This window comes from Ruditapes philippinarum, unplaced genomic scaffold (genome assembly GCF_026571515.1).
Source record: "Ruditapes philippinarum isolate M1 unplaced genomic scaffold, ASM2657151v2 ctg4417_1_1_1_1, whole genome shotgun sequence".
Classification (NCBI taxonomy): domain Eukaryota; kingdom Metazoa; phylum Mollusca; class Bivalvia; order Venerida; family Veneridae; genus Ruditapes; species Ruditapes philippinarum.
The window spans coordinates 62,930-90,857 of record NW_026852310.1 but is presented as its reverse complement, the minus strand read 5'-3'; the positions used below and the strand labels follow the sequence as shown (position 1 = coordinate 90,857).

The 27,928-nt window shown below is 30.3% G+C and overlaps 1 protein-coding gene across 3 annotated transcripts in view; it reads left to right on the top strand.

Annotated features, from left to right (window-relative positions):
- The first annotated feature begins 54 nt into the window (after positions 1-54).
- LOC132756386 (ras-related protein Rap-2c-like) overlaps positions 55-27,928 on the top strand; it is a 48,274-nt gene continuing 20,400 nt past the window's right edge. Inside the window, exon 1 of one of the 3 annotated variants that reach the window (XM_060747490.1) lies at positions 55-145. The gene's annotated coding sequence lies outside the window, so the exon portion shown is untranslated. Of the gene's footprint in view, positions 146-14,184; positions 14,305-20,651; positions 20,781-27,928 lie in introns of those variants that run through there. The other 2 variants (XM_060747483.1, XM_060747467.1) reach the window with 2 other exon arrangements.

Genomic DNA, 27,928 nt, shown 5'->3' with positions numbered 1-27,928 from the left:
AAAAAGGGATTGTACAAATATTAAACAATATTTGAATTGTTTAGGACAAAAAAAGTAAACACGTCATCTTACAAATTGGTAAGGTTTCCCACTTGCTGATGAAACATAACAAAAAGACTTACAACCAAACTAACGAAGATTTAAGGTATGTTTTGTTTCTCTAGTATCCTGATAATAAAATAGTCGATCATTTCAGAATATTAAATTGTAATCAAACCCTTAGTCTACAAACTTAAAGTTTTAGATTTAAAAAAGAAAAGAATCAAATATTGAGCAAATCAAATCTTTAAAATAAAATTCAACAAACCTGTAAAGTCAGTGCGCTATATACCCCCGATACTTGAAAGAAAGTAATAATGTTTCAAAATGTCATGCAAGGGGCATTTGCTGAAACTCTTAATGCGTGTGTTATCGCAATCATCAAACATCATTTATTGTACATTGAGGACAGAGTAAACACTTTCACGAACAATTAAGTTTTAGAATGTCGATTTGTTTTGAATATAAATTGATTTGTCATAGACGTGATTGTGTAAGTTGTTATATATCATGTTGACATTGTATTCTCTTGGTATTGCGCGGATTGACATGAATCATAAGATAGAATTCATGTTTAATTGTTTTGATCATTCTTTGACTGTTAGTGTAGTACAACTGTCTGCAAGGTTATGATGCGTGCAAAAACGTGTTTACACATGCTCTACATTTATTTTTATGATATTCGCTTATAGTCTACAACATTTTATTAAAAGCGTTCCATGACTTGTATGACAGTTTTGATAAATTATATTTTGCTATCATGTATATTCGGTATTTATTTTCACCCATTTTAAAATAACTATATGAATCCTAAATTATTTTTGTTAATAGATTAAATGATTTCGTTGTTGTTTTTTGCATTTAAACGATAGAAGCTCATAAAAGAAAGTGATGCAGTTGAATGAACTAATTTACGTACAATGTTCGTAGGACTGATTTTCATCATTCTTAGCGTTTGAAATTATATTTTGTTAAAGGAGATTGTTTAATTTTTTACATATTTACATTACATTATTATATCGGCACTAAATTATCATTAAATACGAATCGTACTATCCCGTTATATCAGCATTTTACACTTGCGCGGCCCGGTGTAAAGATGATTGTTTAAAAATATTGTGTGTTCAATAGAATTGCAGTTTTTCAAATGAATCATATGACTTTTAGAGGCTGTTATATGCCATTGTTATATGTCACCATTGACCTATATTTATTTATAAAATGATTGATTGTATACTATGACACTCATGGGTTTGTAACCTTTTGTAAATAAAGATATTATTATTATTATTATTATTATTATTATTATTATTATTATTATTATTATTATTATTATTATCACATTTCCTTCGGTAAATTGACTTAATTTAACAAGACAAATAAATCGACAGTGTCAGCAAAGTAATTTCAAACACCTTATTGGTTAGTGTTTATTAGTAAGCATTTACTAAATTTAATTAGTCGAACGGCTACGCGGTTCTAATCTAATTATGAAAGTGCTTACTAATAAACGCTAACATATACATACTGTCAACCACTTATATAATTAGTAGGTTAATGCTTGTAAAGTCAGCATTTTTCTATTAGCGACACTCGACAGATTTAACAAAATATTTAGCAAAATAACAATTACTAATCTATACATTTTTGTTTATTGGCAAAATACGTTTGGCCTGGCATTTATGAAAGATTTTGTTTGTGGGTGGATTTAAAAATATCGTTTCGTAATTTTATGAATATAATTATATACAGTCAAGCTGTAGACAGATGTTTTTAAGTCACGTAGTATTACGTCTCTTGTTTCGCTTTTATCGTAGTGTGTCGAAATTGTCTGCATTGAAGAAATAGGCAAATGAAATATATGTAGGAGTACATGAACCACGTTAGGTTATCCAAAAGGTTCTTGAAATAGTATTTGTGCATTTGTGTTGTGCAATGAACGTACAAGGGCCGGCAACAACCTTCAATAACATGAATATTTAATTTGAAAATGTTAACATTACAGTAAATTTTATTTTAATTAAAATGTGACATATTATAAATCGAAGTTTTCTGTTTGCCTTACTTGCAAAGCCATTAGATCTTAAAACATAGCAGTGTCTTTTTTCCGTTTTGTCTTTTAAGACGTTTGTAAGGGATTTGTTTTCGCCCATAACGTGCCGATACTATAATTTGAGATGTAGGGCAACGGCAGATATATCAGTTTATATTGTGAACAACACTAGAGTTTGTAAATGAAACAAACAAAGGTTCCGATTGCAACATTTTAAACCTTCTGTTCCAAATGTTTCGCGGGTTGCACATAATCCCCGCCAAGGTAACACCTTCCATACCTATCCCAAATCGCAGCTCCGCTGCTCGTGTTTGCAACTAATTGCGGCCCAGCCCCCAACCGGAAATACTAGATCAGCCCCGGATAAGGCAATTTCACCTTGGAGAGAAAATCACACATGAATATTTAGAACTCAATAAAACTTTTTAGGATTTACGTTTGTTTTATTTTTCATTTTAGTACTACGCCTTAACATTAAAAAGAGCTCACATCGAAAACTGCCAATAGTTTAAATGTCTAAATTTGTGGTCAAAAAAACATTCACATACAATAAGTATAAGACTACTAAATGGAAGCTTTTTATAGGGTTTTCTTATTTTATTTTCTTCAACACAGGTAAAAAAGGAAAATAAAAACCAGCGTTGAAAACTTTCTTAAACTGTGCATTAAGGAGAATCATGATTGAAACCATATCAAAAAATGGGGTCATCGTCCTTACTTTTGATATATCTGTCATTTCAGTGTTTTGCAGTTACACTACTTATGTTAAAGGGTATATAGCTATATGTAATTAAATATTTTATAAAAATTGTATATATAGCTATGTCTAATGAAATATTTTTATAACATCCATAAACGAATGAATTATGTTCTTTCTGTAATCTTATGATCTATTCTTCATAGAATGTCTCTGTTATTTAACACACATATATACTGTTCGTTAACAGAATAAAATGTTCCGGAACACAATGACACTGCAATTGTTGAATGGCAATGATTTCACATACGTCATACTCTCTTAATAAGATGTACAAACATATTTCCTTTATACGGGTATTTTGGAATTATTCCTTTTTCAAAATTTCAATAATACAAGTGTGTCCCCATCAAGCTGCAAAGAATAGCTTTATACATTTTGAAACTCGTCCGTTTTATGTATATACAATGTACATGCGATAAGTCCCGTACATGTCCGTTTCCTCGCGTGACAAGTGCGACAACAATCCCCAGTCTTATAAACCTAATCACAAATCAAGACATCTTTCCTTCCCTCTTTGAATGTTTGTTATAATGTATATTATATACGTAATATTTTGAAATGTTAGTAGGCAGTTGTCATAATAAGTAATTATTATATTTTGATAAGATTTAAAAACAATCTTTTCATAGATCCAATACTTGAAATGTAGGGGGAATTTAACTGCAGACAACTATATTAAGAGATAACAATTACCAAATCATCTTTTGAGAACAGTATATCACTTATGAATTATTATACACTGACATTAACCAGTATATTAATTTTCCTGTATTTAAATTTAACAGAACTTCCATAATTGTCAACATTATATGACGTACTTCGTAGAAGGAAATAGTAATAAACAAAAGAGTCCTTTTACTTTCATTTTTACTGGTTTAGTACCATAATTGTCTACACGGAGAAAAACTAATGAAGGAAATATTTTAAGAGTAACATATCATATGTTTTATTCACAAATCATTTATTTATGTCCATAAAGAGTGGTTAATTTGTTAATTATTTTATTTCTCTTACGTTTATAGTAGTGACTTAGCGATATAGTGTCCTTTCTGTAACGAAATTGCCATTATCAAGTTTTCTTTCTCATGAAAAATACAAATATAGGGACCTAAACATTTAAAGTGTATGAGTTTGCATGTGTGTCCGTATATACATATGTGTGTGCGTGTGTGCTTGTGTGTATTAAAGCATGTCAAAGGTTTGATGTTTGAGTGCGTATTTAATTGTGTGAAATTATCCACGGTATTGGATCACCTTTTGTGTTATATTGTATTGGCCAACTGTTCGGTGTATTCCTGCAATATCGTCGTGTGATTTATGAAAACAGTTTGTCCAATTAGTATACCGACCCTACCAGATGATTTGTCAGCATTTCTGTGTGAAATAGTACGTAAACAAATCTATATTTAATAAAGTCGTGAACGTGTATGTAGTACATAACAACCTGTTTTGTTCTTTAAAGGCCTTTGGTTTCTGACCTACTTTTTGATAACAAATAAGGCCTAAAAATGAAATATTTCTGACTGTCTATTTCTAATAAACTGTTTTAACAGTGTTCAGCATTAACTGTTGATCAATTTTGCGGAGATTATCGGCCAAACGAGTGAGACTAAAAAATAAAAAATATAAAAAACACAGCTAGAATCGTATTTTAAATCATTTAAATATGTGCTTAACAAACAGTGCTTAAATAATTATCTCAATCCTTCAAAATACTCGCCACCATGTGAAATACGATGTTTTAGTCTTTTAATCCAATTTTTCAATGCGTTTTAAAAATCATTCGAGACATATCGTTCAGACACTGAAAAATAGCCGAGCCGGGATTTTTTCACGTTTGATATTTTCTTTCAGCAAGGTGTTTTTATGAGCTTCGGAAATAGAAACTAATGACAAGGGGCAAACTCTTGCGAATAAGGAGGGCGAGGAAGCTCGACGACCTTTTCCGTTTTCAGATATTCTCGTACAATGGCCGCTTTGTGTTACGAAGCATTGTCATGCAACAACCTGACACCACCGAGACCAGTTGCCGACGGACGTTTTTTTTTAATATTTCTTTATTTAATGAAGGAACTTGCCTTGGTAAAACTTGGCATGTACAGATTTACCCTTTGTTACGGTGTTTTGAATAGCAGGACATTGATTGGAAAATCAATTTGCATACATTACCTTTTTGACGCTCATTGTGCGTTTGCTATGCAAGGTCTTTGACTTCCTTTGGTTGTCCATATTTTGTTATGTATCTTCCGCATTGGATCATAATAGTGAGTCCAAGTCTCATCGCTAGTAATGATTTTTGCGAAAGATGTATTGCTGTGTTTAGAGAATTGTTTCAACATTTTTTTGGAGATTTTTACCCGAGGAAGTGTTTTTTGTAAGGAGATGAGGTATCCATCTGGCACTTTTCCTTCTCATTTTAAAATCACGTCAGTAAGAATTGTATAAGCGGCTACTTCAGAGATACAAACGTATTTAGCTTTATACCAAGTAGAGCTTACACATCCATCTGCGCGATACATGTACGTAGTTCGTGCAAAACGTGGTTAAAAGCAAATATTGGCCTAGTTGCATTCATATTTGAACACCCTTGTACATTGTTGGTAGCTTTTATATTTGTATCTTATATTTCAAGCTCCATTTCACAAATGCAGCAAGTTATGGATAAAACATCTTAATTTATTTTATCAAATAAATAAATAAATAGATAAATCTAGATGTAAAATTGATTCTGAAGCTTGATGGTTTCATTGACAAGTTAGAATTTAAATAAAGTTATTAAAATGCCTATCGTGCATGTTAAAAGTTTGGCTTTAGATTTTTAAATTACAATTAAGCTTTATCGTAGAAACATACAATTAAACAGAGTTAACCGATTACACGCTTAATTATGATAGCAAACGCATTGCGCTAAAAGTGTCAAGGCCATCATCTTACAAACTAGTTAGGTTTCCAACTTGGTGTTGAAACAAAATTACTAGAGATTTATAACCACGGTAACCAAGATCCAAGGTATGTTTTGTTTTTCTACTATCTTGATGATTTAATAGTTGCTCGTTTCAGAAGATTAAATTGTCATCATGCCATTAAACAAAAACCTGTAAGCCTGCCTGAGATTTAAAAACAGAATCGAAAATTAAGCAAAGTCATAAAAAAATTCAACAAACCTGTAAAATAAGTCCGCTATTTATTACCCCGATACTTGAAGGAAAGTAATAATGTTTCAAAATGTCATGCAAGGAGCATTTACTGAAACACTTTATGATTGTGTTATCGCGGTCATCAAACAATATTTATTGCACATTGATGACAAATAAACACTTTTACGGACAATTACGTTTTAGAATGATGACTTGTTTTGAATATAAATTTATTTGTCACAGACTTGATTGCCTAAGTTTTTTTTAAATGAGTTTATGTGTTGACATTGTATACTCCTGGTACTGCACGGATTGAAATGAATCATAAACTAGAAACCATTTTAAATTGGTTAAGTTTGCCTCGTACTGTCTACAAGTATAATGACACATGGTACTTCAGGATTTCAAAGAATCATGAGATATAATCCATGTAAGTTCTTTGAATGTTTGTGTGGTACTGTATTTAAGTATTATGATACGTGCAAAACACACACTCTACATTTCTTGTTTTCTCTACAAATATTCTATAATTAAAAGCGGTCCATGACCTATATGACATCTTTTTGCTGTATTATTTGAAATAGTTTCATGTTTCGTTTTGATTTAATGAATTGTATTTTGTACTATATACGCACTATTTGTTTTTGCGCTTTAATATTTGAACAATCGAAATTATCAGTTTTGCTGGACAAAGAGAATGTGTGACTTAAAAAGAACTCAATGTGCACACAGTATGGCAGCAAATATTTCCACTATCTATAAAAAGTGTACAAACATTTTTAACATAAATAGTTAAAAAATTTGGAAAGAAAAAAATTTGCAGTCGAAAGTTTTAAATTTTTAAAGGTTTCTAGATTTAAAATGCGGGAAAATATTTTTTTAAAACTTATTAATTCAATTTCTTGAAACCGTTGCAAATGTTTATATTAAAATAACATAATAACATGCGTTTGTTCCTGGACAAATCATAATTCAATAAAAGTTAATTTCGTGTTATTCGAAATACATCAAATGAAATATCAATTCCGTTTTTCGATTCTTATTCTTTATTTTGATAATTTGGTATTCTCAACAAACTCCACAAATGTGTGTTTAAATGTCAAGAGTCCATTATTTAGAGCAATGTTGACAGTAAAAGGAAGTGAGCTTTTATTTGCAGAAGTCATTGAAAGAAATGATTTTCTGAGAAAATGTAATTGCTAAGAACAATCTTTCTTGTTTATGTATATTGTCAAGACAAATGCTGAAGTTCTCTGACGGTTAAAGCTGTAAAGACGCATTTTGTTGATATTATAGTACTGATTACAGAAGTAATGACTTGCATCAAAGGAGATACTATCATTATATCGGAAGAACCGATCACAAAAAAGGATGTGTTGAACAAAGATAAAGTATTTTGATATTTATAGTGACAACACTTTAAACAACGCTCGAAATTTGCAAAACGAGTAGGTATAAGAATAGCCTTAAAATAAGAGATAAAAGAAGATGAAAAAAAAAACGGAAATATCACACATTGTAAAATAGCTATATGAATACTAATTCTATTTTGTAAAAACAATTTACATTTTGTATGTAGTTACTATGCATAACAATGTTAAAAGCAACTAAAAGAAAGTGATGCAGTTCAAGGAACTAATACATTGTATTCGTACAATATAGGTAGGATTGTCTTTTATCGTTCATAGTGTTTGAAATTATATTTTGTCCACAAAGATTATTCAATTTTATTTTTAAATATTTACATTTAATATATTACATATATGTCCAAGGTTCTCGAAATAGTTTTTTTGATTCAAAATTGTGCAATAAACAGACCAGGACATACCCTAAATAGCGCGAATGATTAACATGAAAGTATAACTGCTATTTGAATTAAAATCTGATATTTGGTAAAGCGGAGACTTCTGCTTACTTTACTCCCAAAACCAACTAAATTTAAAAAACAATGTCGTGTTGTTGTTGTTGCCGACACTCCATCCATACAAACGCTGTTCGTGCACGCAACTATTCGCGCCCCTAGCCCCCAACCGGAAATCCGAAATCCGACCTGATTAGTCAATTTTACCTTAAAGAGAAAGAATATACACATATTTAAACTCAGTAAAACATTAAGTTTGTTTTATTTTCATAACTGAAACAGATACAATTTATCATATGTACTGTATCTAAGTATTAAAAACAGTTTTGAGGAAGCTGGGGGTTAATTTGGTTTTTCTGTATTACGTCCAGTATGTGCCATGTGCAATTGTTCTTTAGGCCCTTTGCAGGGATATTTTAAAACTAAGCATGAACATAAAAAAGAGTACACATCTATAACTGTCACAGTTCGCTATCATAAAGATATATAAGCGTTTTTGTTTAAATTTGCAGTGAGGTATAAAAAAACATAAACAAACAATTGCTTAAGGTAAAACGCCCCAAAATGGGATTTTTAGTCGTTTTTTTCCGAGGCAAATAAGGAAAACATAAACTAGAGGTGAGAATTTTTTAAGTTTTGCATTAAAGTGAAACATGACTGAAAGCAATTAATGAAAATATGGGGTCATCATACATCTGCGGCTGAAGTTAAGTGTTTTGCTCTTTTAGGTCATTATTAGGGGGAGTAACTCATTCTCATTATTTAGAAATGTAGACTAGAATAAAGGTAGAAACATTGATATATGTTTTACTCTATCATCATTTACAATGCTTAATCGTACTTGTGTTAATGTTATCATGGGATTGCCTCACTTCACTATATCTATTCATATTTTAAGGAGGAAACTTTACAGATTCTCTCATTTCATAGTAGATTTTATCGGAAATACATTTTTAGATTGTTTACATAAGACTTAAATAGCCGCAGATTCTCTAAAAATAACAGAAGTCGATAATAATAAATGCTTCTTAATATAACTCATTTAATACTATACCTAAGTTTAACAATAGACCTATTTTAGTACAGGAGTGCTAGCAGACTAAATTTCTACACAACTTTGCACCATTTCAAATTAATACTAACATGAGAAACATATATAATGTTTGGTGTCTTTTTGACATTAAATATGACTCTTTTCAAGAAACGCTTCGTTTAGGAATAAGCGGCGTTTTTCTTTTGCAAGCGGTGTGTTTAGTTAACAAAATAATCCCCTTAAATCGCGGAGATATTTTTATTCTTTTCGTAATTTAATGTCATATAAATCTTCAAACTATAATATGACGAAGATATAGTTTGTACTTAGCTATTTTCATTCTTAAAAAAAAGTAATTATCCTCTTTGATATAAGTTGACAAGAATCCATACAGAGGTATGCAATGTTCAGAGAAGTATAAAAACAGCTCTTTCGACATTAAACATCAGTGCTTATGACCAGCGTAAGGTGTAATCTTATTAACCTTATTTTTGGGACAAGGTTTTAGTGTACACGCCAGACTGACCTGAGTTTTCGAATATATATATATCTCTTTTAGTTGCTATGAAGAACAGTTAAAACACATCTTTTTTTTTTACTAACTCTGAATTGAATGATTGTTAAGTCTAGTAAAGGGTCAGATAGCCAGCTAAATTCAGGGACAATTCATACTATATACAATGAACGTAATGAAAGGCAGTGTCTTTATACCTGGCTGTTATTTTATAATGCAAATCTTTCTTTTTATATTTTATTTATGTATGTATAGTGTTCCATTCAGGTATTTTGAAATTATTCTTTTTTCAAAATTTAGATATTAAAATTTTGTACACTTCACACTGTAAAAATATAGCTTTGGCAACATTGAGACCCGTCTGTGTTTTGTATATGCAAGCAGACTAAATTACTCCAGAACTTTGCACCATTTCAAATTAATATTAACATTAGAATACGATATGATAAACAAGATTAACAAGGAAATGCGGCGTTCAATGAACGCAACCCCCACACGACCCAGCAACGAGAACCAGCGACATATATAATAATTTTCGTATATTTCCGTTTCCTCACATGACATTTACGACAACAATCCAAGTCTCATTAACCTCATCACAAATCAAGACATCTTCCCTTTCCTCTAAGAATGTTTGTCATTATGTACATAACATACGTAATATTTTGAAATATAAGTGGCTGTTGTCGTGATAAGTTATCATTATATTTGATAAGATATAAAAATATATTCTTTTGAAAGATCCAAACCTTGAAATGTCGGGGGAATGAAACTGCAGACATCTATATTAAGAATTAACAATGACAAAATCATATTTTGAGAACAGTATATCATTTATGAATTATTATACACTGACATTAATTTCTAGTATTAACAGAACTTCCATAATTGTCGACATTATATTACGTACTTCGTAGACGGAAATTTTAATAAACAAAGAGTCATTCATTAAACATTGTTATTTTAGTTTTACTGGTATTGTACCTTTTAGTTAATTGTCTACAGAGTGAAATCTAATTAAGAAAATATTTAGAAAGTAAGATGCCGTGTTGTTTTATTCATAAAATATGTTATTTATATCCATAATGAGTGATTTATGTGTTAATTATTTTATTTCTTATACTTGACCACGTCACGATTCTTGAGCTTTTCTGTGAAGTAGTGCGTATTTCTTTATTAATTTGTACTTTATGTAGCCATGAATGTGTGAGGGAAAAAAACGCTTTAAACAGCTATGATTGGTCGCCAAACCCGTTTAAATCATTGATTTATTCTTTTGTTTTCTTCTAAGCATGTAACTATCACACGTGCTGTTAAGCGGTATTATCTAATATGTGCCAATTTACTAATCATTCCTACACTGGTAGAAGTTCTAGTTTTGTATTTTGATATTAAATCATTTAAATTGTAAATGGAATGTACCAAGCCCAAATTAGGGCAAATCTAATACACAAATTCAGCTGAATATGGGTATACTACTAAATTATAACTAATTAAATTGCTGAATGTAAATACCCAAAATTGCCTTCAAAGTGATTATTTCTCGAAATAAAATTTGATTGCGTAAATGTGTGATATTTATCTTAAAAACTAGAAAAGCAACAGTTGTCATTAAATGGTATTTATATTATAATGTCAAGGAAGTGATCTAAGGAGATATGTACATTAAAATAAGACGCATGGATTCAATGTCTATACATTAAGTCTATTTTTTCTGATTATATTATCTGGTCAGATGACTTTGTAGTAATAACAATCATTTGTGCGTAATGACAAGAATAAATCTAAATAGATAAAAAATGTATCTAGATGTAAAATTGGTTCTTAAATCGGATGGCTTCTTTCTGACACTAAATTGATAGGTAATTAAGATCTAAAGGCAGAAAGAAGATTGCCTATTGGGCTATCATGTGTATGAAATGTTTAGTGTTAGATTAAGCTTTGTTGTAAAAGCATGCACTTCAACCGCGTCAATTGACCCGCCGCTTAAATATGATAGCAAACGCATGTCTCATTCCACTACAAGTATTCATTTCCTATGCCTACAGGCCATTCGGAATACTCTTTCTTAAGTGATAACAAAGTGTATTTTAAGCAATCATTTTACACATTCGCTATGCGGTCAACATAAAGGTTCTTGTGACAACTCTATATTTTATAACCTTGTTAGATACAGGAAAACAACAATTTGAAATTAAACATTATTTAATTTTTCCATAGTTCAATAGCATTAAATGCAATTTCTTTTCATTGTAGTACAGCGTATTCATACGTCCTTGTAATAAACTGTTCGATCTTTGAAAAATTTACCGTTTTACTTCAAATGTTTCTTAAAGTTGGTAGTTTAAGATATTTCTTTTATATTCGTTTATCAAGTTAAAACTTCTTTTAATGTTACGATAGCCAGGGTCGTAATGAAATTTCTTAAAATACGACCTTTGTAACTCTTTTATTTTAGGTGATTTAATAAAGTACCAAGATATTTTTGGCTTTTCTTGGTGAACAAATCAATTGTTTAGTCCATTTACATGTACTTCGAAAACCTAGAAACCTTTTTCAAAATTCAATTGTACTTATTTCTTTTTTATTTCTATTTATTCATTTATTTTTGCAACATTTATACGTTAATAAGAAGCGTGGGCATTCTAAAAATCACAATATTTACACAGACCTATTTAGGGCTGAAATTTCATCTATAACCTGCTTTTAAACCGTTCTTTTACGACGGAATTAGCCACAGAAATTCTCAAAATAACAGTCATTTTTAATCATTTTCTAATTCCCCGCCTGTTCTTAAAAAACAGACATTTCTATCCGATACTTCATGTCAACATGCCCACATTTTGCGGTACAACAATTGTTATTAGAAGTATAAATAAACAGCATGCCGCAAGAAAGGAATTACGTCAGATGAATGTCGTCTCGATTATCAAATACTCTGTAAATCTTATATCGTTCTTACAAAACAATACATCATTAAGAAAACCTCAATCCGTATGGATTACTTGCGGTGGTGGATGCTGTAAGGTGTGTTATGTAATTTAAAACACACTTTGTTTCTGTATATAAATCAATGTGATATATTTGTTATGTATTATAATGCTATATATAGACAATCATGACCAATATATGAAATGCATATATGATAAATAGACAAAGCTTAGTTAAAGTATAATTTGATGGTGACTTGATTGATAATAAAAGCAATTGTCAGGTAACTTTTAAATTATTTGATATCTTTTTGCGGGTCAATGTTTTTTTTTTCTCTTCTGTAAATAATAAGTATTACTATTATTGACATAGATGGTTATTTTATCAATTTATAACATTTCCCTGTATATATAAACGTAGATGTTCTTGATAAATTATGAACACGGTACTTTTTGATAAAGCTTTGTTGTTTTACATTTGACTTTGATACAAAGTTCCAAGTAAGAAATAATCTACAAGTGTATATAAATAAATATATATACACGATTAACCGCGCACACGATTAACCGCACTTAGAGGTCTTGTAGGACAATGATTAACAAACTATGCAAACCTTGTATTAACTCAAAACTGATTCATGTCATACAACTATTTTGAACGACAATGCAACGTGCTCGGTTGTTATTTCAGGAGTATCTGTTTGGAGCCTCATGTTTATGAAATACTTTGCTTATTCACCGGACCTAAGTTCATGTAATTCTGATTTATTTAAAATGAAAGAACCTTTGTGACAAAAGCCTTACGATTATTAAAGACGTTTTCGGTAGTTTTCTGTGCGCATCGTTATGCGCTTCCAAGAAAGATAATCACGGATAATTACTCTTCAAATGAAGGTCAAGTTGAATAGTATTCGGATAAGTGTTTAAATTTCGGCTATAAGCAAATAATGAGTAAATAATACAGAATAGATATTTCTAAATGTTCAAAAGGAGATCGGTTCAAAAGAATAAGAGGTCGTGTAGACAACATCACATAAAGGATTTCTCCAAGCATTAGTACGACAGCATTGATGATAATTCTGCGCGCGTTACCTCACCCACTTGTGGTATAGTGACGAAAGTGCGTGACAGCGTCGCGACTTGATTACTGGCAGACATCTGGGCAAAGAAGTTTAAATGATATATTTTAAAAGTGTTGAATAAAAAAACAAAATTAATATCTAAAAAAAGTTCCGAATTTCATTATTTTCTTTGTAAATTTATGAATACTTGCTTACTGTTCGGGTATGTTAGTCGAGTGAAAAAAATAATATGGCCCTAGATATGTTTTAAAAAGATATTCAGTATCATTTACTTAATATAACATCAAAAGAAAAGGAAATTTTTATTACATGTTTTTGTTGTATATTTGACAATACATTTAGTATAGCACTGATATTTCTTAAGAAAGCGTGGTAACTTTGACTGTTGGCATATGCGGTAACCATGGAAACAGCCCGTTTACAAAAAAACAAACACGTCAACATATATATATTATTGCAGATTTTTTAATATTTAATATTTAATTAAATGTTATAATTATAAAAGCTAGTATTAACTGTACATTTCTTTTCTTTCAATTGACAAACCTAATCATATATACATATTTTTGATATCTAATTGAATGATATCCAGTCTATAAGGGTTATTGCAAATTGATATCATAAGCTTTGACTTTTTGTCTTTTTTATCAACTGAATCAGATTGTACACATTAAGATTTATTTATTTTATCTTTTATCGATACCCTTTAGGCGTTTTGTTTTCACTACTGCAACAATGTTTGCATTAAGACAAGAATGTTGAAAGGAATATAAATGGGCAAACAGGTGCGAATAGCCTTTCTATTATGTGAGAGGTGTCATCGGATAGTTTTGCAACACTGTATAAACCTATTATAATAATACATTTGACTTGGATTAAGGGCTCTAACAAGAAGGTAAAGCTTGGTTTTTTTAATATTTATTAAATGGCATCGTTTGTAAATTTACACGTCACTTTCATTTTATTTTCTTTATTATTTATAATTAACAAGCAAATAAAAACGTCCGATAAATTATAATTTGTAAGCTGCAGAAAGTACAGGCTTTTCTATCTGATTTCTGCAATACGATGAGAGAAATATAAGTGCGAAAAACAATAATTAGGTGCCAAAAACATTATACACTGTACAGAAAAGTATACTTAAGGTGTCTAATGCGTGTCTTAAAAAAAATACAAATAAAGACTGAAAATTGCAAAGAAAATTTCTTATTTTAGGTTTGAAAAAAGTGTAGTTATTATTTTTGTATTATTTTACACACAATACATTTACTTTTATGTCATATTTATATGCTTTATTTAATGGATAACAGAGACATACATGTATCTAATAAGTTTGTCTTTCTATTTGACACGAATTCTGATCAGTTAAGAGACCTGCTTAATGCAATTAGGGCTTGACTTAATACCGGATATGACTAATGACCGCGGATATGACCGAAAATACCGGATATTACATAATTTTAAATCTCATTTTACTGTTTTCGTTAGATAAGAAAGTGAAATAATATGTAAATAAGTTATAATTTGTTTTGCGTTTCATAAAAGTCATATCCGCAGCGGACAGAAGATACCGAATATGACTCGTTATTTTAAACTTCTAGTGTAGTTTTTCCCTTTCATTTCTTGTCTTGATCTGATAATTTATAATTTTCTAATAATACTATTAATAATACTTGCAAGAAAAAATCGTTTAATTGGACACAAAAATAAAAATGTTATAAGTTATAATTGTTGCACGAGAAATTTTTAGTTACTGTGGAATTATGTACTTTAATAGATATCCGTATGATCCGTGTGATGAAAGCAACATATTCAACATCATTTTCAACCCTGTTCATAAAAGATTATTTTTAAATTATTGAAACATTCTGGCCTTAGTTATCGATTTATTTAATAAAATGACATTAGATCAAGCAAAATACTCTTTGTCAAAGACGCTTGTGTATAAAATTTAGAAAGCATGTGGTAAGATCACAAAATCATACGTTACACGTGCGACTACAGATTTCAGAACTATAAGTCGGATAAGATTATGCTTTGTCGGCAACAGTTAAAAATCCGGATATTCATAATATGTATATGTAATATTTTTTAACTGTGAAGCTTAACGCCTCCAGATGTGCCGCATGTTTGAAATAAAATCAAACAAAAATCAAAGAGAAGAAGTGTACTAAGATTTTTAAACAAAGTAAAAAGATTAGAGATTCAAGTAATAATTTGCATGTTGTGTGCGATTAATGACTGATTTCGCAGTATTTATTACCATATCTTTAATGCGTGATTAACGCTGGTAGGTTTATTTTTGCATACGTTTACTACTTTCTGGTAGTTTAGGTGGACTGTAAATGCCGTTTGAAATTTGTAAATTTCTTTCTCTGTTCACTTCACAACACTTTTTAACATATTTTCAAAATATTCATTCAAGTTATCATAAATCTGGAGGCCATGGCTGTTTAAAACCTTTTACCATCAAAAATGACTTTTTCACACGCTATATGTGAAGGACTTGTGTTTTCTCACTAAGGCGTTCGTCTCCAGCATCAAGGGTGAAAAGATGATAAGGGATGCAGTTTGATTAAGATCGTTTGTCAACGTGTAGTCAGGATCAAAGGAATCTTGCTGCATGTATGCGCATGTTTTGGCGTCCCTATAAAACTGCTTTTTTTATTGAGGGTTCGGTACGAAAGGATAAAGATTTTTACGGACCAACACTTTTATACTGTTGTTTTTTTGTGAATGAAATCATTAAGTTTTGACGATTTGAGTTAGTGTCATCCACTCACCTGAGTTAATACATGTAACACACTCGGGATGGTCGCTGGTTAATTTTTCCAACCGTCTAGCGACGAGATGTTAGCGCAGGATTGGATTATACTATAAAGAAGAGTGCAATGCTAGTGACGACGGTTATTAACCAGTTACTTGCTCTGACTGCGAGCATATATATGATAACATGTGCATTGGCAGTTGTATATTCCGAAAGATTGACTGTTACAATGGCGATTGAATAAGAACTGAAAATGACACAATTTTATGTTAAGTATATAAAAAATAACAAAAGACTGTCCTACTATTTTTATAAACTGAAGAAAAACGATAATTTCTGAAGGACATTTCTAGATTTTTATGAGGGTCACTGTGGTCAAACTCATTGATTATTCAGATGACGTTGATTATAGAATTGTAAATGAATATGACAGAATGTAAAGTTATTTCGAATTTTACCTGCATTTTGGCATAAGGCCACTTTAATGTCCAAGATATTATGACAAACTAAAACGAGCCTATCAGCAGGATTGTCTTCGTAATAGTTAAACACATATAGGAAAAAAAAAAAAAAAAAAAAACCGAAAAAGTGCGACTTTAACTTTCATAATATCTGGCATTATAGATTAAAAAATAAATAATGAATGATTTTCCATGCTTCCTTTAATAACTCTAATCTAAACCGATATCAAAACCTTAAAAATTGGATAGTTTAATCTTCTTTATTTATTCTTTTGTTAAAGAAAACAAGGAAACAATTTTGATATTATCAACTTCTCAATATCACTGTGTAATCGTTGTAAATCCAACTGAGAATCTATTTCTCATTGTTTATTTACGACAAAAATAGCCACAGAAACCCTAAAAAAGGCATATACATGTCGATTCATAATGATTTCTAAGAATATCATTTTCCTCCGCTGTTCTTAATACAGACAATTTACTCCCGACTTTTCCTGATAGCTGCCCACATCAGCTGTAAACTCATCAAGAGAGAATTACGTCACATCGTAGAACTGTCTCGATTTAAACTAATCGAGTTATTTTTAGATTAAATGTACAATGAATAAACAGGCGTAATTTCATTTAAGGAATATCTCGTAGCGGTGTACATTTCTTGCGGTGGCGATGTATTAAAAGAGGGCGTGCTATGTAAACAAACTTATTTTTTCTTTTTTTTTTCAATCATCACTTTTTATATTCTTTCCACAATCATCCCAATATATATTAAGATAGATAGAAGGTATATATATGCATAACAATACAATTGTCGGTAGATCCTAAGTGAATATATAGATGTTATCATATAGAAGAAGGTAATCTATTGGTAAATTCTTTTCATATTTTTAAGAAACGTACTTACTTTCCATAATTTGAGCCTTAATTGGTTTAACGCTTAAGTTACAAAACAGATTATGCGTTTCCCCCTGTTTAAGTCATTTGTAAACAAACTTTGATAATATTGCTTAAAGAAGTTCAGACTGACACAGATGTCAAAGAGTAGTTTACCTTTGACCATGAATTTGGGAATAACAAATATTTTTAGTAATATATTGTTTATTTTTCAAAATAAATCTAACATATAACATATATACATAGATACATATGACCTACATTGTTATATTGCATATATATCAAATTTTTTTTGACTCTATCGCCACTATTCTGTCGCTAAAGAACTCATTTTCTCAACCATTGATGACTTGCAGATTTCTTGAGAAAACGCCGTTAGAATAATTAGATTGTTTGCAAATGTGTAAAGTCACAAGTTATTTCATGGTGCTGTTAATACCACATGATTTGTTTTGAAACACTCATCAAGCTTTGGCTTTATATATACGAGTATTTTAGATCAATTAAGACTCGGCGACTGTCTGAGAGTGGTATTACAAATAGAGTCACGGGGGCTATTTTTATATCGTTAAGCAAATGTAAGAAATAATTTTTGGCCACCTTTTTAAAAGAATGATAGTCAGTACAATAAAAAGCAGTTCACAGCATATTCTATATTAGTCTCAATGACGTTGAGGATGAAAATGTGTTAAAAATATCATGTTGAGATATTGTATTTCGAATAGGTTCATCTTAGATGACAGACAGACGATATTCCTTTATATAAGTAGATCTGTGAAATAAAAGTTACAAATGTTAGCACTTTTCTCAACACTATAAATTTGACCGATTAACATAATTTAGTCCTTCGCTATTTTACATTGACAATATTGGCAGATTCTGTACTCATAATTATTGCCACGAATAAGATATTTCTCCATTCTATTCCTAAAATAATTGCATTTATATAAACTCATTGTTCTGAATTTGTGCCCGTTTTATGTACCGGCGACACCGGTCTTTACCCGGTTAAAAAAAACATGTGAACAACACTTTTTATATAAACATCGCTTAAAAGGGAAAAGAGGTGGGGCTTGGCTTTGCTGTCTTCTGAAATTGGACACATTGTAAACATTAAACTTGTTCAATTTTGGTTTAAACATATTTTTTATGTCACATAAGAACATATTTACATACATGACATTTACAATAAATACAAAAACGGATTAGACTGGAAACATCAAATGCTTATAGTCTTTTCCTATTGTAAAAATATATACATGCATACAAATTTGTTATTTGTTTATGATTTAAAATGCATATGACATTACAAATTTGAAAGATCGCGGTAATTAAATGTTTTTGATATATACAGAAAAAAGAAAGAAAGAAAAAAGAAAAGTCAATCCGCAAAGTTCCTGTTTATTCTTTTCCAGTAAAAACCGCATCGAAGTTGACAAGATTTATTAGTCAATGTTTAAAATGACAAGAAATGTAAAATTAACAATTTTTAGTTAGAAACCGGGATCTAAATCAAGGATAGATATAATGCGAATCTTGACATGATTCAATGCTCTGATAAAATACGATGTCCATTATTTCTAGGATAGAGTATTAAGACTTCCATTGGGACATTCATGTATTGTTTATATATATACATTAGTAATAGAAAGAGCTTCGAAACACGAGGCTATCTGTTTTGTACGAGGGGGGTGGGGGGCGTAGCACCCGAGTATTAATCAGATTGCCGATTGTTTTGATGTTCATTCTCTTTTGTATCATAGTCAAACATAAAAACACGTTCCCTGTTGTCACAATACGAAACAACATCAAAAAGTAACCAATAAACGAGCATCTGAATATGATAATTCTATCGTTTTCTTTTCGCTGCCGTCACAATAAGTAAACCCCAACAAAAAATGAGCAAATCAATGGGCATGCTCTGGAGTAAAGGTAACTAATACCCGCACTCCAGTTAACACACTGTGCATGTTTTATGTATACGATTTAACTCAACAGAAAGGTCCCAAAACTATGATACAAGCACTCTTATTACATGTATAAACTCATTGACAATAAAAAAATTTTATTGTCTGGAAAAAGGGGTCATTCTTTGTTCAAACTATTAAATGTAAAATATATCATTGTACCTTTTTTCGTAAACTTACTGCAGAAGCCCAAGAACGCATTTAAAGCCCGAGTCCGCGGGCCAATAGATTTAACAGGCCCCGGCTATTTTGTTACATGGCACCCTGAGTCCCGTTTTTCAAAAGAGGTGCGGCAACGGCACGTGCACACGTGAATTTATCCGTTTATTATTTCTTCACCGTTAATGTAAACCTGCATACACAGTTTTATAATTATATGTTTCTAGCAGATGAAATAGGTGGTAAATGCAGGGTTGTGAGACTTGCATATAGCTCGAATAACTTCTCATCACGATATGTTTTGTGCAAAACACATCATTAAATGATATATAAAACAGTAATTGTTTACTAATTAGGTAAAAACATCACGACTATTTTCACTTTTATGCATGAAACGCGAACTTGTTGGCTTATATGACATTGCAGAAAATTGCATATACGGACAAAAATACAGAAATATGATTTACGAATGAAATACATTTTTGTTGTCATGGCAACGGATATACTAGTTGACATAAACATTATTAGGAAGGATGAATATTATTATGAAGTTATTTTAAATTTTGAGATAAGACGAAAAGGTACTTAAAGACGTATTTTGACTTCCATACAAATACGAATTCTCTATAATCATACCAATTGCCAAAAGAGAATAGAAAGCAAAAGATAGTTCATCTATTTGGCATATGAGTTGACATTTTGCTGATTTTTTAATATTTAATATTTAATTAAATGTTATAATTATAAAAGCTAGTATTAACTGTACATTTCTTTTCTTTCAATTGACAAACATAATCATATATACATATTTTTGATATATAATTGAATGATATCCAGTCTATAAAGGTTAATGCAAATTGATATCATAAGCTTTGACTTTTTGTCTTTTTTATCAACTGAATCAGATTGTACACATTAAGATTTATTTATTTTATCTTTTATCGATACCCTTTAGGCGTTTTGTTTTCACTACTGCAACATTGTTTGCATTAAGACAAGAATGTTGAAAGGAATATAAATGGGCAAACAGGTGCGAATAGCCTTTCTACTATTTGAGAGGTGTCATCGGATAGTTTAACCTATTATAGTAATACATTTGACTTGGATTAAGGGCTCTAACAAGAAGGTAAAGCTTGGTTCTTTTTAATAGTTATTAAATGGCATCGTTTGTAAATTTACACTAACATGCAAATAGAAACGTTTGATAAATAATTATTTGTAGGCTGCAGAAAGTATATTTTCTATCTGATTTTTGCTATACGATTAGGGAAATATAAGTGCGAAAAACAATAATTAGGTGCCAAACACATTATACACTGTACAGAAAAGTATACTTAAGGTGCTTAAGCGTGTTCATTAAATAAAAAAAAAAGATCGAATAGCAAACTCTCAGGTTGAAAAAAATGTAGTTTGTTATTAATTTTTGGTATTAGGTAACGGGACAATAATTTAGCTGTTTTGTCATGTGTATATGCCTTTACTTAATGGATAACAGTGACATATCTAATAAGTTTGTCTTTCTATTCGACACGAATTCTCATAAGTTAAGAGACCTGCTTAATGCAATTCGGGTTTGACTTAATACCGGATATGACTCATGACCGCGGATATGACCGAAAATACCGGATATTACGTAATTTTCAATCTTATTTTACTGTTTTCGTTAGATAAGAAAGTGAAATAATATGTAAATAAGTTATAATTTGTTTTACGTTTCATAAAAGTCATATCCGCAGCGGACTGAAGATACCGAATATGACTCGTTATTTTCAAACTTTTAGTGTTGTTTTTTTTCCCTTTCATTTCTTATCTTGATCAGATAATTTATAATTTTCTAATAATAATACTTGCAAGAAAAAAATCGTTTAATTGGACACAAAAATAAAAATGTTATAAGTTATAATTGTTGCACGAGAAATTTTTAGTTACTGTGGAATTATGTACTCTAATAGATATCCGTATGATCCGTGTGATGAAAGCAACATATTCAAAATCATTTTCAACCCTGTTCATAAAAGATTATTTTTAAATTATTGAAACATTCTGGCCTTAGTTATCGATTTATTTAATAAAATGACATTAGATCAATCAAAATACTCTTTGTCGAAGACGCTTTTGTATAAAATTTAGAAATCATACGTTACACGTGCGACTACAGATTTCAAAACTACAAGATAAGATTATGCTTTGTCGGCAACAGTTAAAAATCCGTATATTCATAATATGTATATGTAATATTTTTTAACTGTGAAACTTAACGCCTCCAGATGTGCCGCGAAATGTTAAAAATAAAAATCAAACTTTGAGAAAAAATGTACTAAGATTTTTTGAAAAAGCTAAACAGATTTAGAGATTCCAAGTAATTTTTTGCATGTTTGTGTGCGATTAATGACTGATTTCGCAGTATTTATCACCATATCTCTAATGCGTGATTAACGCTGGTAGGTTTAATTTTGCATATGTTTACCTCTTTCTGGTAATTTAGGTGGATTGTAAATGCCGTTTGAAATTTGTAACTTTCTTGCCCTGTTCACTTCACAACACTTTTTAATACATTTTCAAAATATTCATTCTGTAAACTGCTTCTTTTTTAATTGTCAATAGAAAATAAAAAACACTTACTTTTTATAATTCTTTAAAGAAATCATTTATTTCCTATAATTACTGTATACATGTAACAATCACATGGTTTAATTTTTCAACCGTCTGCACCCATTGACCTCTAATAAAAAGGTCAATCTAGTGACGACGTTATTAACCATTTTGTCAAGCTGAGATAAATATATTGTATATTCCGAAAGATTGACTGTTACAATGGCGATTGAATAAGAACTGAAAATGACAAAATTTTATGTTAAGGATATAAAATATAAAAATAACTCTCCTACTATTTTATAAACTGAAGAAAAACGAAAATTTCTAGATTTTTATGAGGGTCGCTGGGGTCAAACTCATTGATTATTCAGAATTATTATAGAATTGTAAATAAATATGACAGAATGTAAAGTTATTTCGAATTTTACCTGCATTTTGGCATAAGGTCACTTTAATGTGCAAGATATTATGATAAACTAAAACGAGCGTATCAGCAAGATTGTCTTCGTAATAGTTAAACGCATATAGCAAAAAATACCACGTTAACAGCTCGAAAGGTGCGACCTTAGCTTAAATAATATCTGGCATTATAGATTAAAAAAAAAAATAATGAATGATATTCAATGTTTCCTTTAATAACTCTAATCTAAACCGATATCAAAACCTTATAATCTTCTTTTTCTATTCTTTTGTTAAATAAAACGAGGAAATAATTTTGATATTATCAACTTCTCAATATCACTGTGTAATCATTGTAAATCCAATTCAGGATCTATTTCACATTGTTTATTTACGACAAAAATAGCCACAGAAACCCTAAAAAAGCATATACATGTCGATTCATAATGATTTCTAAGAATATCATTTTCCTCCGCTATTCTTAATACAGACAATTTACTCCTAACTTTTCATGATATCTGCCCACATCTCTCGGTTAATCAGCTGTAAACTCATCAAGAGAGAATTACGTCACATCGGAGAACCGTCTCGATTTAAACTAATCGAGTTATTTTTAGATTAAATGTACTATGAATAAACAGGCGGAATTTCATTTAAGGAATATCTCGTAGCGGTGTACATTTCTTGCGGTGGCGATGTTAAGAGGGCGTGTTATGTAAACAAACCTTTTCTTTCTTTTTTTCAATCATCACTTTTTATATTCTTTCCACAATCATCCCATATATATTAAGATAGATAGATTGGTATATATAAGCATAACAATACAATTGTTTGTAGTTCCTAGGTAAAATTCTAATGGAATCAAGAAGAAATAATTTTCAGGTAAATTATTTGATATTTTATACTTTTCATAATTACTGAGCCCGACTCATGTTTAACGATTAATTACGTTACAAACATATATTATGCGTTTCCCCCTTTTTAAGCCATTTGTAAACAAATTTAAAGTGTATAAAGATTTTTTTTAATAGTCAAAATATTGTTTATATTATAACTAAAATAGCTACAAAAAACATAAAACAAAAGAAATATTTCCATATATTTTAATGAAAGCGAATGGAACATGTGTTATATAATCGATAAACAAACTAAAATAGTAGGGGAATATTTTGTTACGGAACATTTTATTCTGATTTACGTACAATATTCATGTATGTTAAATAACAGGGGCATTCTATGTAACAACGTTTTCGAGATATTACGTTAGGATATGAAAACAATATGTATTTATCGCTTTTAAATCTTTACAAAATATTTCATCAGATATAGCTTTATAACCATTAAAACAAATTGATAAGATTGCTTAAAGAAGTTCAGACTGACACACAGATATTAAGGAGTAGTTTACCTTTGACCATGAATTTGGGAATAACAAATATTTTAGTGATATATATTGTTCTGTTGTTTTTTTTTTTCAAAATGAATGTTATATTGCATATATATCGACATTTAAGAATTACCGCCATTCTGTCGCTAAAGAACTCATTTCTCAACTATGGAATGACTTGCAAACTTCTTGAGAAAACGCTGTTAGAATAATTGGATTGTTTGCAAATGTGTAAAGTCACAGGTTATTTCATTGTGCTGTTAATTACCTTATGATTTGTTTTGAAACACTCATCATGCTATGCTTTGTATATACGAGTATTTTAGATCATTAAGACTCGGCGATTGTCTGAGAGCTGGTATTACAAATAGAATTACGGGGCTACTTTTATATCGTTAAAGAAATGTAAAAAATAATTTTGCCACCTTTTTAAAAGAATGATAGTCAGTACAATAAAAAGCAGTTCACAGCATATTCTATATTAGTCTCAATGACGTTGAAGATGAAAACGTGTTAAAAATATCATGTTGAGATATTGTATTTCAAATAGGTTCATCTTAGATGACAGGCAGACGATATTCCTTTATATAAGTAGATCTGTGAAACAAAAGTTAAAAATGGTGGTTTTGCATTGGTATCAGATAACGACCCTTCTCTGACGTAGTTTTAACATGTAAATGTAACGTGTAAAAATAGCCTTTTATTGGATAAAGCAAATTTCTTTGCTCTTGTTCGTTGTAATTCTGTGACTACAGATTGTTGTTTGTTTTTAATTCTTTTTGCATATTCAAAAACTCAATCCCAAACCTACAGTAACACGTTTGGATATATATTTTTCTCACCTGGCGTGATTAAATTCCTCTATACCTGACAATCTATATCGGCAATATGATTCTTATTTTCAAAAATAAAATAAAAAAACTATCCGGCAATATGGCCATTTCTGAATTGTGATAAATCTTTGGCGCGTGTAGTAAACGAAAAGAAATGTTTCGTTAGATCATATTTATAATTAAAGTTAATATATATAACCATAATGAAATGAATATAAATATATGTCGCATAAAACAGTGTATAGCATACAACAGTGTATAGCACAAAACAGTGTACATCATACATTTGTAAAACAGTGTATAGATAGCATAAAACAATGTATAGCATAAAACAATGTACAGCATAAAACAGTCTATAGCATAAAACAGTCTATAGCATGAAACAATTTATAGCTAGCATAAAACAGTGCATACCTAGCATAAATCAGTGTACAGCATAAAACAGTGTATAGCATAAAACAGTGTATAGTATAAAACAGTGTATAGCTAGCATAAAACAGTGTATAGCATAAAACAGTGTATAGCTGGCATAAAACAGTGTATAGCATAAAACAGTGTACAGCATAAAACAGTGTATAGCATAAAACAGTGTACAGCATAAAACAGTGCATACCTAGCATAAAAAAGTGTATAGCATAAAACAGTGCATACCTAGCATAAAACAGTGTACAGCATAAAAGAGTATATAAAACAAACCCTTTATTGATTAATACATATACTAGTACATATTTCATATAAATCTTAGAGATAAAATTCAAAGGCACATTATGCCTGAGAAAAGAACAAATATTTACATTTTTAGAAAGGTCAGGCATGTGTTTATAATGTTTAGCTAATGGTTTTATAGCATGTTAAATGCTTTTTTTCTGAATGTACTTAATGCCAAAAAGCAACAGAAGAAGAAGACAGTTCAGTTAATTGACCAATGAGTAACCTTTTGGAAACTATAAAAGAATAAAAAACAAGATAATGAGAAATAAAAACATCTTGGGCATAATTAATGGGCCTTTTATGAAAGGTGATAAAAGTCTGTGTAATGTAACAATGATAGCAAACAATTCAATTCATAACAGAATTAAAACAAGCCTTTTAAAATTAATAGCATATGCTGTGAAAATCTAAATTTTCCTGCACATACTATTTTAAGCACACGTATCATTTTGTTCATAATCATGGTTAACCTTTAAAATATGGTTTCTGATTTGTGTCATGGTCGTATTTTTGTTCCGCGGGACGACGGCCAAAATTCGAAAATACAATCTTAATGATCAACATTATTTTTTGTCAAATCACATTGTAGTATTTTTCAAATTTCTGCTAAGTCTAACTTTGGTTAATGTGTACTAACTAAATAAAATTCACTTAATCTGTCGTCTAACCAGTCTAACAAATTTCAGTAATGCATTATATTAGGGAGGAGTTAAGAGGTATGGTTTACACTCTGAATTGTAAAATATAAAGGTTAGCAAAACAATGCCAACATAAAAAAAATAGTCGAAGTCAGGTGTTTCTAAATGTGAGGATACAACCAATTGATTTATTACATATATAATACATGTGGGGCCCGCAGAGACAACGATTACAACGTAACTTTTTTAAATCCTTTTAACTCTAAGAAAAATGTCTGTTATAAATTGCTGACTGTTTTAAACTTTATATTTTCTAGAAAAAGTAAACGAATCATTATTTTCTTTCACCTGATAGGAATGAACTGCATTATCAAGAATACAATTATTACATTTTTTGGCTGGAAAACTCATTTAAATGGACCCCCTACACACTGAAAGAAAAGAACTGTTTTTCAAATGAGCAGATCAATAGGGATTTTAAATGTTAGTGAATAACTTGAAGCTAATAACGGATTTGTATCAATTAATAATCTCTAATGTATTTTTCTCACATTTTCCATTTATTTTAAAAGGATGAACTCATGTCATTAACTCAATTGTTTTTTTACCTAATTGCATCGTTTTCCTCACTGTTTTTTTTTCCAGATATTTTATAGAACCATGATAGTCTTACTGTAGATAAAGGTATAAATTCTGTGACATTTCAGTACGAATTGTGCCTGATTATATGTTGAAAAGGTCATTTATTTAGCTTATCTAAATGTGACATGTTAGAAACTTGACAAGGTGTAGACATCTTGTAGAGCGAAAGGGCGGAGCTATCGTGATTTAGAGAAATGTCTTGTTTTTGGTAGAAAAAATAATGTTGATCATTAAATAGGTTAATGTTTAATAATATGCATTAACAAAAATAATTGGTCAAGCCTGCCTGCGGCAGGCTTGACCAATTATTTTTGTTAATGCATATTATTAAACACCAACCTATACATCGCGTTTTCGCCTTGTTCCCCGCAGAGCAAAGATACGACAAAATGGTGACTGTCGTTTCTTCGCTCTTTCCGCCCGATGCCCTGCGGAGCAAATACGACGTGGAACAAATCAACCACAGTATTAAAGTCTTATCAGATCTAATTTTGCATTTCATTGTTATACTATTTACATCGACTGACATTTTTATACCTTTATGACATCTTTATAATTTCTACTTTAATACAGCTGTAATCACATCAACCAATTCTTTTCAAAGGTAACACATAGCCGCTTACCTTTCAACTTCTGAAGGTAATTTTTTCATCTTGTCGTTTTATTCTTTTTTTTTCTTTTTTGATACAGTAAATTGTAACACTTAAGGACTACTGCGCTTGTTTAAATTACTTTGGAATCCTTCAGTTTTTTCTGTATTGTAAGGTTTTCATGTATTGAACAGATATAAGCAATTCTTTTTGAAATATAGTTTGAAGTTTACCATACTCTGCAGTATAACTTGTTGAGCAATATGATTATATTGTGCTTTTAAAAAACTTGTTTCAGCACCTTGTAAGGTATTTTAATCGTTTATTTATGTAAGAATGAAAAGAAAGACATACGCTTCATAGGGTACATAAACTACACAGAATGAACCTGAAATGAGCCGCGTCACGACATAATCAACATAATGCGTTTGCGTCCAGCATGGATCCAGACCAGCCTGCGGTTGTTAGCGAACAGCATG